Source organism: Eptatretus burgeri, chromosome 13 (assembly GCF_056783735.1).
Source record: "Eptatretus burgeri isolate ZD-2024b chromosome 13, Ebu_testis_v1, whole genome shotgun sequence".
NCBI classification, from domain to species: domain Eukaryota; kingdom Metazoa; phylum Chordata; class Myxini; order Myxiniformes; family Myxinidae; genus Eptatretus; species Eptatretus burgeri.
Window position 1 is genome coordinate 35310338 of NC_140973.1, and position 15674 is coordinate 35326011.

The window sequence follows — 15674 nt, forward strand, 5'->3', positions numbered from 1 at the left end:
CCAGAGGGACTGATTATTATCAATAGCAACTGTCGGATCTGTGTTTATATTTTTGGAGGTTTTGCGAGGTGCATTACTGGGAATCAAAGCAAATCTGGTGAAAAACGGATGTTTTAAAATAGTTATAATGTTTGTGTGGACTGCGAACCGATGTGCCACATCACCACGTGTACTGACCTGCAGGCGGGGTAATGGCTCATCTGTAATGTTTATTCCACAGGCGATCAAACTTTCCGATGTCTTGAGGGTTGTCCTACATTCAACGGCAACTCTTTTGTGAACAGTCTTTATTCAAACAAATTTATCTAATATTATAATTTATCGAACTGCCGTGGGTGCGGGCCAAGATCGGCTTTAAAGAGATCCCACATGGTGCGCGCCCACAGCCTGGCTATGCGTGAGGTTCATTTGGGGGAGGGGGACTGCTTGCTTGCAGGAGCTATTAAGCTTTTGTTTATACTTTCTGGAGTTTCACGAGGTACTCGACAGGTATTGAAAACAAATTTGGTGAAAAACAGACATTTAAAAATAAAGTTTATTACGTTTACACGGAACGGACCGCGAGCCGATGCCAATGTACCATGTGACGCATGCACAGATGAGCAGGCAAATGGTGACATCTGTTTTTCTCGAGGGTTGTTTTATTTGATGGCACGGCATTTGCCTGAGCAGGCAAATGTTTATTTCACGGGCGATTAAACTTTTCAATGTCTCGAAGGTTGTTTTACGTTCAACAGCAACTCTTTTGTGGATAAAGTCTTTATTTGAACAAATTCATTTAATTTCTTCAACTGACCTTTAAAAACATTTAAAGTCGGTCTACATAGGTGTAGACCGACTTTAAAATTAAAGGGATGCGTTTCAGGTTTGCGCCGCCAGCTTGGTGACGTTGGAACAGGCCACAACGATCTCTTCATGCTAACGTGCTCAAAAATGTTTTTTCTTAACTCTCCTCACTCATTTTCATACCTTCAAATTGCTTATAAATGCCTGGAGACACAAGTGTCCATGGCTTTATTTCATTATTTCACTCTTAACCTCAACTTTCATCTTTGGACGATATCGCTTTGTTTAAACTTTGTGTCCTCCCTCCCTCCCCTCTCTACCCCCACTCTTCCCTCTCTCCCCCTCCCTCCTCTCTACCCCTCCCTCCTCTCTCTCCCCCCTTTCTCCCCCTTTCCTTTAATATTGCCATCAGTGAAGCGACAGGTTGTATTTGCTAGTCAATGATAAAACCCGTTAACCCTTACGGAACCATTTATTATACGCACTCAACACAAAGCAGCGGATGTAGATTCCTTAACCCTTCCATCTTAGGGCCCGTCCAATCACACAACATATACAAGGGGAATACAAAACAATGTCGAGAGGTCGCTTTCAAACTTGAAGGCAAAGCTGTGCAGGATTTCTGAGCAGCTCCCTTTTCAGGAAAATCGCTCTGTGACCAGAGAAAGGGAAGTGGATGTGACACTAGTCTGCGTGGTGTGACCCAGCCGGCCGACAGTTCACCAACACTGCAGAGCAAGAGGTCCATACAAAGAAACTAAACCCAAACTTCTCTCCTTAGAGCACACCCTTCTGGCTTTGTTGGTTGGCTCATTCTATCAGAATCTCCTCTGCACACACTAGCAGAGTACCAGCCCTATCCGGGCGATCTTGTTCCAAGCATGCAACACATTCTTCTGATGCATACCTATATTTGGGTGGTGTATAAGCAACTGACAGCTCTGTATACGCAACAACAAGAAACAACAACCTGGGTTGTGCGCATGAAGCAAAAACATACCTACTACTCATAATTCAAAACACCTAACTGCACTGGAAAACGTGGGGACAGGAATACCGCACTGTAAATGGTGAAGACTTGTAATACCACCTGGAGGTGGCATTGCATGATACACATTTGCAGAGAAAATTTGTGTCCAACCCCTCACCCTCCAAGACCACCGGCAAAGGTAAAAAAAAAAATATCCCTATAGATTAATTGGAGTCATGCTGATCATCTGCAGCAAGTCGGGATGTAATTGGCCCAAAACTGTGGGAGGTGTAGTGCAAAAAACAAGTCCGCAAACACACAAACACCAGTCCATGAATTATCATGAGGATTCATCAAAAGCTATGAGGCATAATGGTTATTCCACGCACCTCCTGTGGGTTGTGATCTTACTGGGCATCCTCCATCAAACAAAGTCCTTTCTTGGGACATCTGAACTCCTGTCAACCTGCAACACCTTCAATCGCAGGTTGATGGAGTACTGCTCTTCCCTCTGGGCTGGCTCTCCTGCCTCACGTCTTACTCAGCTTGATGCTGTGGAAACCAAGACCTTTAGGATTATTGGAATGTCCCATCATGAAGCCGAGTCTGTGGTATTATCACTTTGCCATCACAGACAGGTCAGTGGTCTTTGGCTTCTTCCACCTCCTTTCTGGTCTTGGACCCTCTGCTCTTTCCATGCTTTGTCCCTCTCTCCCACCTCCCAAGTTTATGCAGGCCTCACACGGTTCACCATCAACCCTCTTCTGGTGAAACTACCCTAAATCCAGGATCATTGCTCATATCCATTCATTTGCTCCTCGTTTTTCTCACCTGTGGAATCGACTTCCACATCCTCTTCAATCTCATACTTCCCTCCAGGTCTTCAAGACAGTTGGTCACCACTCTCTCAGATCATCCCCAATCCAAAACCATGATCTTTTCTAGCCTCGTTAACCCTATCTAAATCCATCCTTCATCCAAACTTCTTGTTTTCCTCCTTGGAGTTTCCTTCTGTATCCATCTTGTCCACCCCATGCATGCATGTTTTGCATCCTGTTTTGTGTGTTAAGTCCTGATCCGTTCAGTGTACTAGCTCTTCCACGAGCCTCGACCATGTATACAAAAAAACCCCGTTTCAATGCCTCACAAACATTGGTGATGTTGGTTGCAGAGATAGATGTTGTCTTTTTATTGCATTCCTGGGAATGGCAAAGCATTTCCATGTAACTGACATCGTCAAAGTTGTTAGATGAGAGAAATGATCTGAGTAAAGAACAATAACACACATCACTTTAATACAGGTAAACATTGAAACATTGTGCAATTATATTTGCAAGTAGCTTAAATTCAAGCATTTCATTGAAGGATTAGTAATTTATTTTATTTTATGATAACTTAGGACAGGAAGGTTGGTGATTTTGGCTTGGAAGGTTTTAAGGGTGGTGGTGAGAGGTGGGTTGGAGGGGAGGAGGAGGAAGGGGGGGTGAGGTTGTAGAATTGTAGTCGCAGGATGATGGAGGCATGATGTTCGTGATAGGAAGGGTTGGGGTTGTTGTCATTGCTTGTGCCATGGGGATATTGTTGGCGAATGAAAAATAGACTGGGATGGTTGCACCATTACTCTCAGCAAATGCACATCAACCCCTGGTTGGATCATTACTGAGGTGCAGTTGCACCACAGATGTATTGCCCCTGTGCAATTTGGCAGGAGCTTGAATTTGTTAAGGGTACCGGTGATAACTGGCCTCTTTTGGAAAGGAAATGTATCTGAACCGTCCACCATCACATGCTCGTATGCGGGACACCCGGGTATATGTCCTTCTCAGGGATGGCACAGACGTTGATCCCGCAAACTGCATTGAAAATACCAGTTTGACATTTTAAAGCTGGGTCGAGATTTTAACCCAGGTGAGACAGCTGTGTGGTGAGTCTGCACACCTCTAGGTTATCCTGCCAGCCTGAGGTGGGTTGGTGTGGGTGGTAATGGGGATGGGTGTTGTAGGTTGTCATCACCGGGTGGGAGGTGGGAAAATTATGTTCGTAAAGGAGAGGGAATATAAAATGAGAGGGTCGGGATGCACTTTTACTAACAGGCTGCCTATGAACTTATTATACATGGTGTTGACCAAACTTTCTTGCATCCACAATTGGCACAGACCAGTGTGACCATTCCTCATTGTCATAAATGCCAATACAAGGTGAGCCAATGAAAAAAGCCAAGGATTCACAAGGTTTCGGAAAAGCGATGATAATAGAAAACCTATAGAAAACCAAGACGCCAAGGTGAACAACGAATTGCCAAGATCTTGTGAAAAAAGCCAAGGAGTGGTGACACTGGCACAGACATATGAAAGAATCAGGTTGTTTTTTTTAAAACTGCTCAAAATATTTTCTTCCAATAACATTGTATGGCCATGTCATGTTTAAATTTTCAAGCAAAGTGTATGTTACTAGCGAATACTAGCTGGGGGTACCCGGCGTTGCCCGGTGCTGTTCTAATCCTGTCGGCATTTTGAAGAAATCAAATTTAGTAATTTTTTTCTTCTTTTTTTTTGTGGGGGCATAAAATACTTCCCTGCACCCACTAAGGAATGGGGTCGGGGTCATTTAATATTACCTTTCACATAGCTACAAAGGCTTAGACACAATGGAGCGATTTAAAAAAAAAAAAATACAACTTTTTCTTTCAAAATTTTCAAAATAATTTCTTTTACCTGAAACACTCCCCGTCGCTCACTGTTGAACCTCTGAAAGTTTGATGAAGATCCGTTCTGCCATCTCTGAGAAAAATGGCGACACACACACACACACACACTCACACAATTTGGCCCATCATGCCTGTATTTTCACCACATTCAATTAAACCGATCCCTCAATGTAACTGATCTCATCTGTCCAAACCCAAGTCACAAGGGGGATATCCTCTGACCTCACCCCAGTCTCACGACATTGTGTGCATTCAAATCTACAAGTCGTACAGCATTGTACAAGAACAATTCATAAAGATTGTGGTTGCATTATGAATAGCAGTCATGCTTGTCTCAAAATTGTGTGACTTTTTTGTTAGTTCATGCTCAGACGACTTTTGCAGTGGACAAATGTAACCATTGTACACAAACACTCCTTGAAATGGCAGTTGCACTGAATTTTTTATTTTTTATTTAAATCAAGGTCTCGGTTTGCTTTGTGAACGTTTTTAGAGAGACAGAGACAGAGACAGATAGAGGGAGGAGTTAGTTGTGGAGAGCTGCCAGTATGGCAGTATGAACATGACGCTGGCCAGTGCCTGGCCAGCGTGCCCGCATGTTGTGCATCCTGATGCCCCTCTAAGGAAAGGCCACTAAGGACTCCATCTCCCTCCCCCCTGTGGCCCCCCAATCTGTCTCATGCTTCTGTTTGTCCAAAATGTTTCTGTGTATGTCTGGTGTGTTTAAGATTTCATTTGAAAGAATGTAGATGTGATGACAAGTTCACAAGTGCACACTCATGTTCACATTGACTTTTTGAGGTAACAAATCTGCATTTTGTCCAGTCGACATTGCTCGGAAACATGTCTTCAATTTTTTTTTACATACATAGTCAAGGCTCGTGGAAGAGCAAGAACACTGAATGGATTGGGACACACCCAATAATGATCAGGACATGCCACAGGATGAAAAAGGAACAGCAGGGAGAAGGGGGAAACACTGATAGCAGAGTAGAAGGCCAAGATAGAGGGAGACTTGGACAAACAAAGGGTGTGGGGGAGAATGGAATGTGGGGGGCAGGAGAGGATGCATGGGGTGGATAAGATGATGCATGGGATGGACAAGATAGATACAGAAGGAATTTCCAAGGAGGGAAAACTGGAAATTTGTATGGAGGATGGATTAGGGTGGAGGGGGGGGTTATCAAGAGTAGACAAGGTCATGCTTTTGGATCTGGTGTGAAATGAGATGGTGGTAAACAGCTGTCTTGAAGACCTTGAGGGAAGAATGAGATCATCGTGGGACATTCCAATAATCTTGAAGGCCTTAGTTTCCATGGTGTCAAGCTGAGCAAGATGTGAGGAGGCAGGGGCACCAGCCCAAAGGGGAAAACAGTCCTCCATCAAGCTGCGGATGAAGACAATGTTGCATGTTGAAGTTCAGGTGTGCCAAGGAAGGACTTTGCATGAGGGAGGATGCCCAGTCAGTGGCTGGCTTTGGAGGCCAACTTTTAGATGTGGTTTGCCAAAGAAAGGTTGTGGCTGATGCTGAGACCCAGGAGTTTGAATGACTGAACCTCATCAAGAGGATTGTTAAGAAAGAAGATAGGAGGGTTTGCCAGATGGTCCTTTCAGAGAGAGATAGTGATTGTGAGATTTGTCAGGATTGAAAGACATTTTCCAAGTGTTTGACTATCTTGTGATTTTTTTTTTAAGTTCTGAAAAGAGGGAGGAGGCTGTGACCTGCCTGTCTGAAAGATGAGGGATGTCAGGGCAAAGGATGGAGTCATCAGCAAAGAGATAAAGAGGATTTTCCAAAGAGTTAGAGAGATCACTGATGAAGATCAGGAATAGGACTGGACCCAGAACACTGACTTTGGGCACACCAGCCTTGACAGGGAAAAGAGATTAAAGGATTCCGTTGAGAGCCACATGTTGGCTACGAGGATAAAGGAAGTCAGTAAGCCATGCGTGGCGTTGGCCTTGGATGCCATAGCTAGAGAGTTTGGAGAGTAAGGCAGGATTCCAGACTGTATCAAAAGCATGAGATACAGTGCCTTCAGAAAGTATTCACACCCCTCAACTTTTGTCACTTTTTGTTGTTATGGCCTGAATTTAAAATGGAGTGAATTAAATTTTTTGTCAGTGACTTACACAAAATACCCCATAATGACAAAGTGAAAACATGTTTTTTGGAAATTTTTACAAATTCCATCAAAATTAATAGCTGAAATGTGTTGCGTCATTAAGTATTCAACACCCTGAGTCAATACTTTGTGGAAGCGCCTTTGGCAGCAATTACAGCTTTGAGTCTTCTTGGGTCTGTCTGTATCAGCTTTGCACATCTGGATTTGTGGATTTTCTCCCATTCTTCCTTTTAGATTTTCTCAATCTCCGTGAAGTTGGATAGGAAGTGTCGGCGAACAGCAATCTTCAAGTCTTTCCACAGATTCTCAATGGGATTCAAGTCTGGCCTTTGGCTGGGCCACTCAACGACTTTCACGTTCTTGTTCTGAAGCCATTCCAGTGTTGCTTTGGCTGAAGGCTTGGAGTCAATGTCCTGTTGGGACATAAATCTTTACCGCAGTCTGTAGTCTTTTGTACTCTGAAGCAGGTTCTCCTCACGGATTTACCTGTATTTGGCTCCATCCATTGTTCCCTCCATCCTTACAAGTCTCCAAGGCCTTGCTGCTGAAAAGCATCCCCACAGCATGATGCTGCCGCCACCATGCTTCACGATAGGGATGGTGTTCGATGGGTGATGAGCTGTGCTCAGTTTCTGCCAGACATAGCACTTTGCATTCAGCCCAAAGAGTTCAATTTTCGTCTCGTCAGACCACAGTGTCTTTTGCCTCATGCTCAGCCTTTCACGTACCTTTTTCAAACTCCAGGAGTGGTGTCATGTGCATTTTTCTCAGGAGTGGTTTCGGTCTGGCCACTCTCCCATAAAGCCTAGATTTGTGAAGTGCTGCAGAGACTGTTGTCCTTCTTCCTGGTTCTCCCATCTCAGCCAATGAACTCTGTAGTTCTGTCTGAGTAGACATTGAGTTATTGGTCACCTCCCTGACCAAGGTCCTTCTTGCACGGTTACTCAGTTTGGTTGGATGTCCAGCTCTAGGAAGAGTCTGGGTCATGCCATATCCTTTCCATTTTCTAATGATGTAGCTCACTATGATCTTGGGAACTTTCAACTCTCTAGAAATTGTTTTTACCTTTCCCCAGATCTAACTCTTCTCACAATTTTATCTCAGAGTTTCACGGACAGTTCCTTGGACTTTATGGTAGACTTTCTTCTCTGACATGCACTGTCAACTGTGGGACCTTGTATAGAAAGGTGTGTTTCTTTCTAAATCATGTCCAATCAATTTAATTGGCCACAGGTGGACTCCATTCACGTTGTTGAGACATCTCAAGGATGATCAAAGAAAATTGGATCCACCTGAGCTCAATTTGGAGTCTCATAGCAAAGGGGTTGAATACTTATTGACGCATGACATTTCAGATTTTTATTTTTAATTGATTTGTAAAGATTCCTGAAAACATGTTTTCACTTTGTCAGTTTGGGGTATTTTATATGGATCGGAGACAAACAAATTAAGTTTAATCCATTTTAAATTCAGACAAACTTTCATGACAAAAGTTGAGGGGTGTGAATACTTTCTGAAGGCACTGTATGTTCAGAGAGACTGCCCTGATCTCATGTTTGACATTGAGGGCCTCCATCCTTTGTTGGATGAGTCGAAGCAGCATGCCAAAGGTGGAGTGACCCGGTCTGAAACCAAATTGCTGATCTGAGATGAGGTTGTTGGAGAAGAGGAAGGATTTCATATCAACCACGATAATGGATTCCACAACCTTGCTGATGATTGGAAGTCAGCTGATGGGTCAGTGGTTGAGGGGATGAGTTTGTGCACCTTTTTATGTAATGCTGTGATGTTGGCAGGTTTCCAAGCAGATGAAGGTGAATGTGGGCAAATGACAGGATGAAATGGCAGATTGAGGTTGTGCAAAAGCAGCAGTGCAGGTTTTTAGGACACATGAACTCACTTGTCTGGTCCAGTTGTGCAGTCAGAGTCAAGGGTTTAAAGAACCTTCACCTTCTCAGGTGCAAAAGACACACAGTCCAGAAGCAGTTCAGTTTGGAATGACAGGGAAGTTGGGTACAACAGGGAATATAACTTTTGTCCAATACTCTTCATTTCTAGTGATTTTTTGCTACTTGACAGGTAATGTGCAAACATCGCAGCCACCCAAGATAAATTCTGGTTGTTCCCCTTGGTGTTTCTGTCTGAGAAATTGGTTGCATTCAAATCCTAAAGCTGAAGTCACATTTGCTCTACGGCGAGGATACGGCAGCCGTACACCCTCTGAATTGACAGGAACGTGCGGTGGCCGCAGAGTTTCTGCGGTGGCCTCAGGATGGCCCAACACTGTTTGGCTATATTTTACAGGCCGTAGGGGTCGCCGTGGAATTATAACGCGGAGTTATAACTTTTTTCATTTCTACGTTCGCTGTAGCAATTCGACAAGCCCCAAAAAAAAACTGTTAAAAAAAAAAATAATTAACCCATTCGTTACCTTCCGTCTGGCCACACGTTCGCCTTAGGGCCCCCCTGCGGTCGCCTTGCGGGCACCTTGAGGCTACCTTGCGTCTGCCTTGAAAATTCTATGGCCGCCGCAGGGCCCCCTTTAAGGTCACCGTGTGACATCAAATCAAAGACCGTACGGCAACCCCACGTTTTCGGTCTCCACAATTTCTAAATAGGCCGTGCGGCTCCCCGAAAAATAAAAACATATATGACTGCTACATTGTGTGACCGTGGAAATACTGCGGCCGCCGTATAATTGCTGCTGGCCGTAGATTTTGGAGACCCCACGGCCGCCGTGGCAAATGTGACTTAGGCCTGAATTAAAGGAGGAATAAAAAATGTTTTCCCCAAACCGTAGAAGAATGGTCCTGCGCTGATGAAACTCAGTGCAGACTCCTTGTCATTGTACTGTTAACTTTTTTCTGTCATCTCCTCAAGTCCTTGTCATTCCCAGGAAAAAGTTCTCATTTCCATCATGATGTACCATAAACTTTGCAAAGCATTGGTGCCACTGAAGCAGTTACTCAGCTGCAAACCTGGTCAGGTCAACATTTGGAAAATCATAGCAGGAATTTGAATTTGGCCACCCTGCCTGTGAAGCACTGGCATGGCACAGTTTAAAGCAGGGCCAAGATTTGAACACAGGCTAGACAGCTTCGAGATGAGTGTGCATACCTCAATGCTATCTTACCAGCCCCTCATTTCTTTACGTTAAATATAATGGATGTACCTACTCCTCATTGAGTCTCGGATACAATATGGAAGAAAAAAAATCAACTCCACTTAAAAATGTTGCACAATTTCGTACCAAGTTCAAAAGCTAATCTTGATTTACATTTACTGGAGTTCCAGTCAGGTGTTTCCTGTCTTTACAATGTTCTATCCCCATCCTCACTCTTCCAGTGTTTGGCCTGAATGCAGGTTCAGTGCTGCTGCCACAGTCTCATGAAAGTATAGTTCCTGGATGGTTTGCCTTTGTCTTCCTAACAGTAGCCAGAGGGTAAAAAAAAAAAAAATGGAATTTGTCCATGATTCCAGCGATACCAAACCGACTCTTACTCAAAATACACTGAGCGATCTTTAACGTCCACAAACTCAGAGTAGCTGATGGCAAACCCAATTTAACATTCATCTCCCAAACAGTGTCCTTTGTGGTGCAACACCTGCCTGAAAAGCACCGATCTAACAGTTTCCAGCCACGACTGAACCCAGACCAGACATTTCAAAAGCGAGTGCTCCCTTTTCATCATCTTGTCAGAGTCCCATTCTACAGAGGGTTTAAGAAAATCTATTTGGACAACTTTTCCGATGAATGCAAATTACAGACGATACACGCTTGCCGGACCCAACACCAAATAGCATTACGACTTCCGAAAATGCATCATTCACAGATCATTAGAATTAGCGTGAAAATTCATCTCGTCCACGTGCACATTCTGCCATCCTGAAAATAATTATATTGTCACTTTCTCAGCATGAATTTTTCATGGCACAAATTTCTTTAAGGTCAAAAATAATATTCCGATGCTTACTTTAATGGGCTAAACATTATATTTACAATTCATTGTGCTACTCAGTATGTAAGTTATGGTCATTGGTGTGTGTGTGTGTGTGTGTGTGTGTGTGTGTGTGTGTGTGTGTGTGTGTGTGTGTGTGTGTGTGTGCATACACAAACAGCTTCAGGGGTTACGAGGGGATTAATTAGCAAGTTAATAGTCAATATAAGAATATGTCATGTCTGCCATACATTATGTCTCATCCTGCCCATAAATGACAATAATATGTCCTGTAATGCCCAGAGACCCCGGTCTCCCTTTTGGACCGTGGGTTGGTGTTCTTCTTTGTCATCTTCGTCCACCTCTATTTTCCCCTCCTTCTTCCCAAACTTTAACTTTTATTTCAACCCCTGCCCTGTGCACGTAATGGCGTCAGGTTAGGCAGAGCATCAAGTCATGACTTTGTGGGTGAGACCGTGTGGCCGACAGCACAGCAAATGAACTGGCAGCCATGATGTCATGGCCGGAAGTGATGACATGTAGGCAAGCACAAGAAGCGCCAATGCCAGTTTGAGTTGGAGCATGAGAGGCAGGCATTTGTGTTTGGGTTGTTTTTCTGAGCCTTTGTTAATAAGTTGGGGCCAGTGGTACGAAGCAGTTTTGCTCGGCCACATTGGGATGCAGTTTGAGCCATGGAGTGGAGAACTGCCAGTTCGAGTAGTGTGAACCTTACGACCACCAGTGCCTAACCAGCATGACCCCGTGTTGCACCTCCCAGTGCCCTCAAAGGAAAACTCTACGAAGGACCCTGTCTCCCCCAATCTGTCTCACACTTCCGTTTGTCCTTCGTGCTTCAGTGCGAGTCTGGTGTGTTTAAGAACACTGTATTCTAAGTTTGGCATCGAGTCCATCTTTGTTTAGCTCAGCTGGTTACATCGCATTCGACATTTTCTTGTGTCTGCATCCCTCTGAGAATTAAATATATTATTTTAATGAAATCTGTTATTAAAAAGTTGCCGTGGACTTTTAGTCATCATCGGCCCCTCCAGCATTGTTAATTACTGACTGGTAATAATGTGCACCACAATCAAGGCCCATCTAACTTAATTGATTAATAAGACCTATGCCACGGTTCCACTGCAAATGCACATTAATGCCTCCGCTCGACATTTTGGGAAGTACTTCCAATGAAACTGGTCTTGCCCTTTGGGGGCAAGACTGGCGGTGTGTGTTGATAGTTGGTATCGCCATATGCAGGTGTCAGAAGATATGGAGCAGAGCCCTCCCAGGTCTCAAAGTGTGTGTGTGTGTGTGTGTGTGTGTGTGTGTGTGTGTGTGTGTGTGTGTGTGTGTGTGTGTGTGTGTGTGTGTGTGTGTGTGTGTGTGTGTGTGTGTGAGATATAGAGTGATGTCTGCCGCCACTGGTCGTTATCTCCACTTGTGGTCCCCCAAGACTGAACAGAGCCTTCCCTATTCTCAAATTGCCCATCGCCACCCAAGCAATAAATCATGACTTCTGGACTAAGCTTTGCTGTCTCCTCATTCGTGCTCCTTTCCCCCCTCCACCTCTAGTGGTTTGCCCGAACCCACCCTGGGACACCCCTTCTCTCCTGGACACGGCGCGCCACTTCCACCGGTTGCCATCCTCACACACGGTCCCACTGAAGCTCTGTCACATCCGTCCACGGAGGGAGTAAGTCACACCACGGGAGTGAGTCGGCAAAAAGGCGTCACCTTCAGAGGGTTTTGACAAAGCGCGCCAAGCTGCACAGCGAGGCCACATCCCAAATGCGTCGACCTCACCGAAGATGTTATATTCAGCCGGTCATCGATCCAACCGAAGCTCGGTCCCACTTGTCGTCGGTGGGATGGAGCCGATAAAGCCCTCCAGACTGTATGACCATGCTGCGACCAAAATGCATGTCGATCAGTGTGATACCGGGCGACACATACATATACATTACTGTGAAAAAGTCTTTGGCAGTATCTGCCTAAGACTTTTGCACAGTAGTGTATATAAAACAAAAAATGGCTCTTAGACTATGAATACAACATGACGCTGACATCATGCACGTATGTTAGAGACAAAGCATTTCTATCACTCTGAACCACAGACATCACGCTTACATATCCTGCTGCCACATCCACATCCCACTCTCACCCAAATCAGGGTCTACCTAGTAGGCACATAAGATGTCAGCCATTATAAAAGTTGCAGTGTTAATGTGAAATTTTTTTGAGGATATCTGAAGACTCAATAGCTCAGTGGGCTGTCAGCCTGTTGCTTTGTTAGTGATCTGGTGCTTGTGTTTGAGTCCTGGTTTGTCAGAAAATTTTCATACTAGCCCCATGCAGGAATTTATTCCTGTTTATTAAATTATACACACATTCAGGGTGTCCACAAATTACCGTTCCAAATTCAAACCGTAATAACTAAATATAATGAAATTGGATACAATGATGCCGTTTGCTGAATGTGAAAGAGTATTTCGCAAACATTTGTCAGGGTCATTGTCTGAATTGGAATCGACTTATGGAGACTGAATTCAAATGACTCACGAATGTGTTCAACGTCCTCATAACTTGTGCTTAGCCTGTCTGCACTCTTCCCCAGCAGGATGCCACCGGTCTCCATGAACTTTTTGTGCCAATCCCAAATCATTTTTTCTAGATGGTGGTTGCCTTCCACCGGTCATGCTGAAGCTTTGTTTAACCTGTGTAGCTCATTTGTTCTCTCCAAATCAAACAACACATTGTGCTTTTTTTTCTTGTGGGGATGCCATTTGCAGTAAATGTGATGTCACATGTCACAGGATACAACTGCAAACTAATAAAAGACAAAACTGAGATACATTCTTTCACTTTAGCAAACGGCATCGTTGTATCTCATACCGCCACCGAAAGTAGGAGGATATGTATTCACTCGTGTCTGTTTGTCTGTCTGATTGTGAGCAGAATATCTCAAAAGTTTATGGAGGGATGCAGACGAAACTTTGTGGACGGGTCATCTTTGTGAGAAGGACAAAATGGTTAGATTTTGGTGAATATCCAGATACTAGAATTTTCTTTTAATGCCCAAGTGATTCTTCACCATTGAGAGATAGGGTCAAAAATTATACATACCATGAGATCTCAAAAAGTTGTGGACGAGGTGTGACAAAACTCGGTGGATGAGTCGGTTTGGTGATGAGAACAAGATAATTCGATTTTGGTTCAGGTCCGGATCCAAATCCAAATCCATCAGTGGGATACAAAACAAAACTGTTCAGCCTGACAGAGGTATGTGTTCTACTGAGTAGTTTCGGTCGTAGTTTCTTTTACGTGAACTGTATATCAAAAGTTATAAAAGTTCAAAGTTGCACAAAGACTTTATGGACACCCTCTATACACACACACACACACACACACACACACACACCTGGTTCCCCTATTTTTTTTCAACTCAGTTGGTGACAATATTGCAATTAGGAAGAGATGGGTTTGATTCATGGTTCATGAGGGGCGTTCATAATGTCCTCGGAATGCGATGCTCAAGAGTGGAAGTAACACCCACTTAAAAAAATCAACACTACATACTTGGTAATGGAAATCATATTTTCTGACAGTATATCCAGTGTCTTGTATTCTGAGAAAATAAAAATAAAAAGATGGCGATGTGAGGATTATTGTGAGCACGTTTGACGACCTGTGTGCACGCCCTGATGAACCGATCGGAGGGTGGAAATGATTAATGCATTATCCAGATGCAAGTCCAACGTGTGATTAAAAGGTGCATAAGTCAGCAATGGCAGAGATTGTATGACATGGTGCAATCTTCCTGATGAACATCTCTGACAAATCACTTGGGGAGGGGAGGTGAGGGTACGTCGTAGGGGGCATTATGTGTCCGCCTTGTCAAGCATAAAGGTCATGCCAAATATCCCCTTATAATGGACATCTCTGAAAGCCCAGGCAAATGCATTTGACAAGTTTATAGTTTGTCACATTTTATCATCATCTTCTTGAAAGATGTCTGTAATCTGAGTTCTGGGTGAGGATTGAAAACCAATATATATTCACTTGACAGTGATGGTCATGGTTGGTATGTAATATCCTGCTCCTTAACTGCCCCAATTATTCCCAACTTTTCGTGTCAAATGGGTGGAAGCTTTTAATGCCCAAGTATTTCATGAATATGCCTGATGTTGGCTTAATGGTTCGGGTGGTGGGTTTTGGATCCTCGGGTCCTGAGTTCAAATCCTGCTAAGCTGTTGAATTATTACCATGTGGGGTTAACTCGGTCTGTTATCCTTCCGAGGTCGGCAAAATGAGTGCCAGCTTGCTGGTATACTGTGTCAGAGTGGCGACCCGTCCAGGATTGTGCCCAAGAGCCAAGGAGACTGCTTAAGCAACACCAACGCTCTGCACATAGTATGGTCCCAATCTCCTCCCCCCCCCCCTTTCATGAATCAGCAGGACAGGCGCCTGACATTTAACTGTGGCCGGTTTTGGCAGGAAGTTTTAATTTGTTCAGAGTACCGGCGATAACTCGGCTACTCCATAAATGACACTGTTGGATCTTTAATGTACACCAGCTCATGAAAGGAGATGGGACACTCAGCTTGACGACCATCTGATGGACGGTGTACTTTGTGATGTAACACCTTTCCCAAGAAGCACTAATCCGACAGTTTATACTTGGGTCGGATATCAAACCCTGAGTGGACAGCTCAAAGTGAGTTGAATTCTTCTCCAACATCCTGTCTCACTTGAGATGGTATATATTATGTGTTGCCGAAATAATTTATGATGCACCCTCGCAGTTATAACATGATGAATTGATTTTGGACACGACTTTGCTTTCATCACTATTGTTTTCAAAATGATATGTTTCGATGAAAAATTTATAGTAAGCAAAATACTGTATTTATTTCCTAATCGTATGTTTACATGATAAAAACTAGATGGGCACTCAGTAGAGCGCATACCTCTGCCACGTAATGCCTGATCCACGAGAACATATCAGGCCCAACACAGTTTTTGAAATATTTTGTACAGTACTACTGCATATCGTTTTTGGCCCTATCTCTCAATGGTGAAGAAGCACTTTAAAAACGAAATAATTCTCATATCCAGATCCGCATTCGGATATTTACCAAAAATCGAAT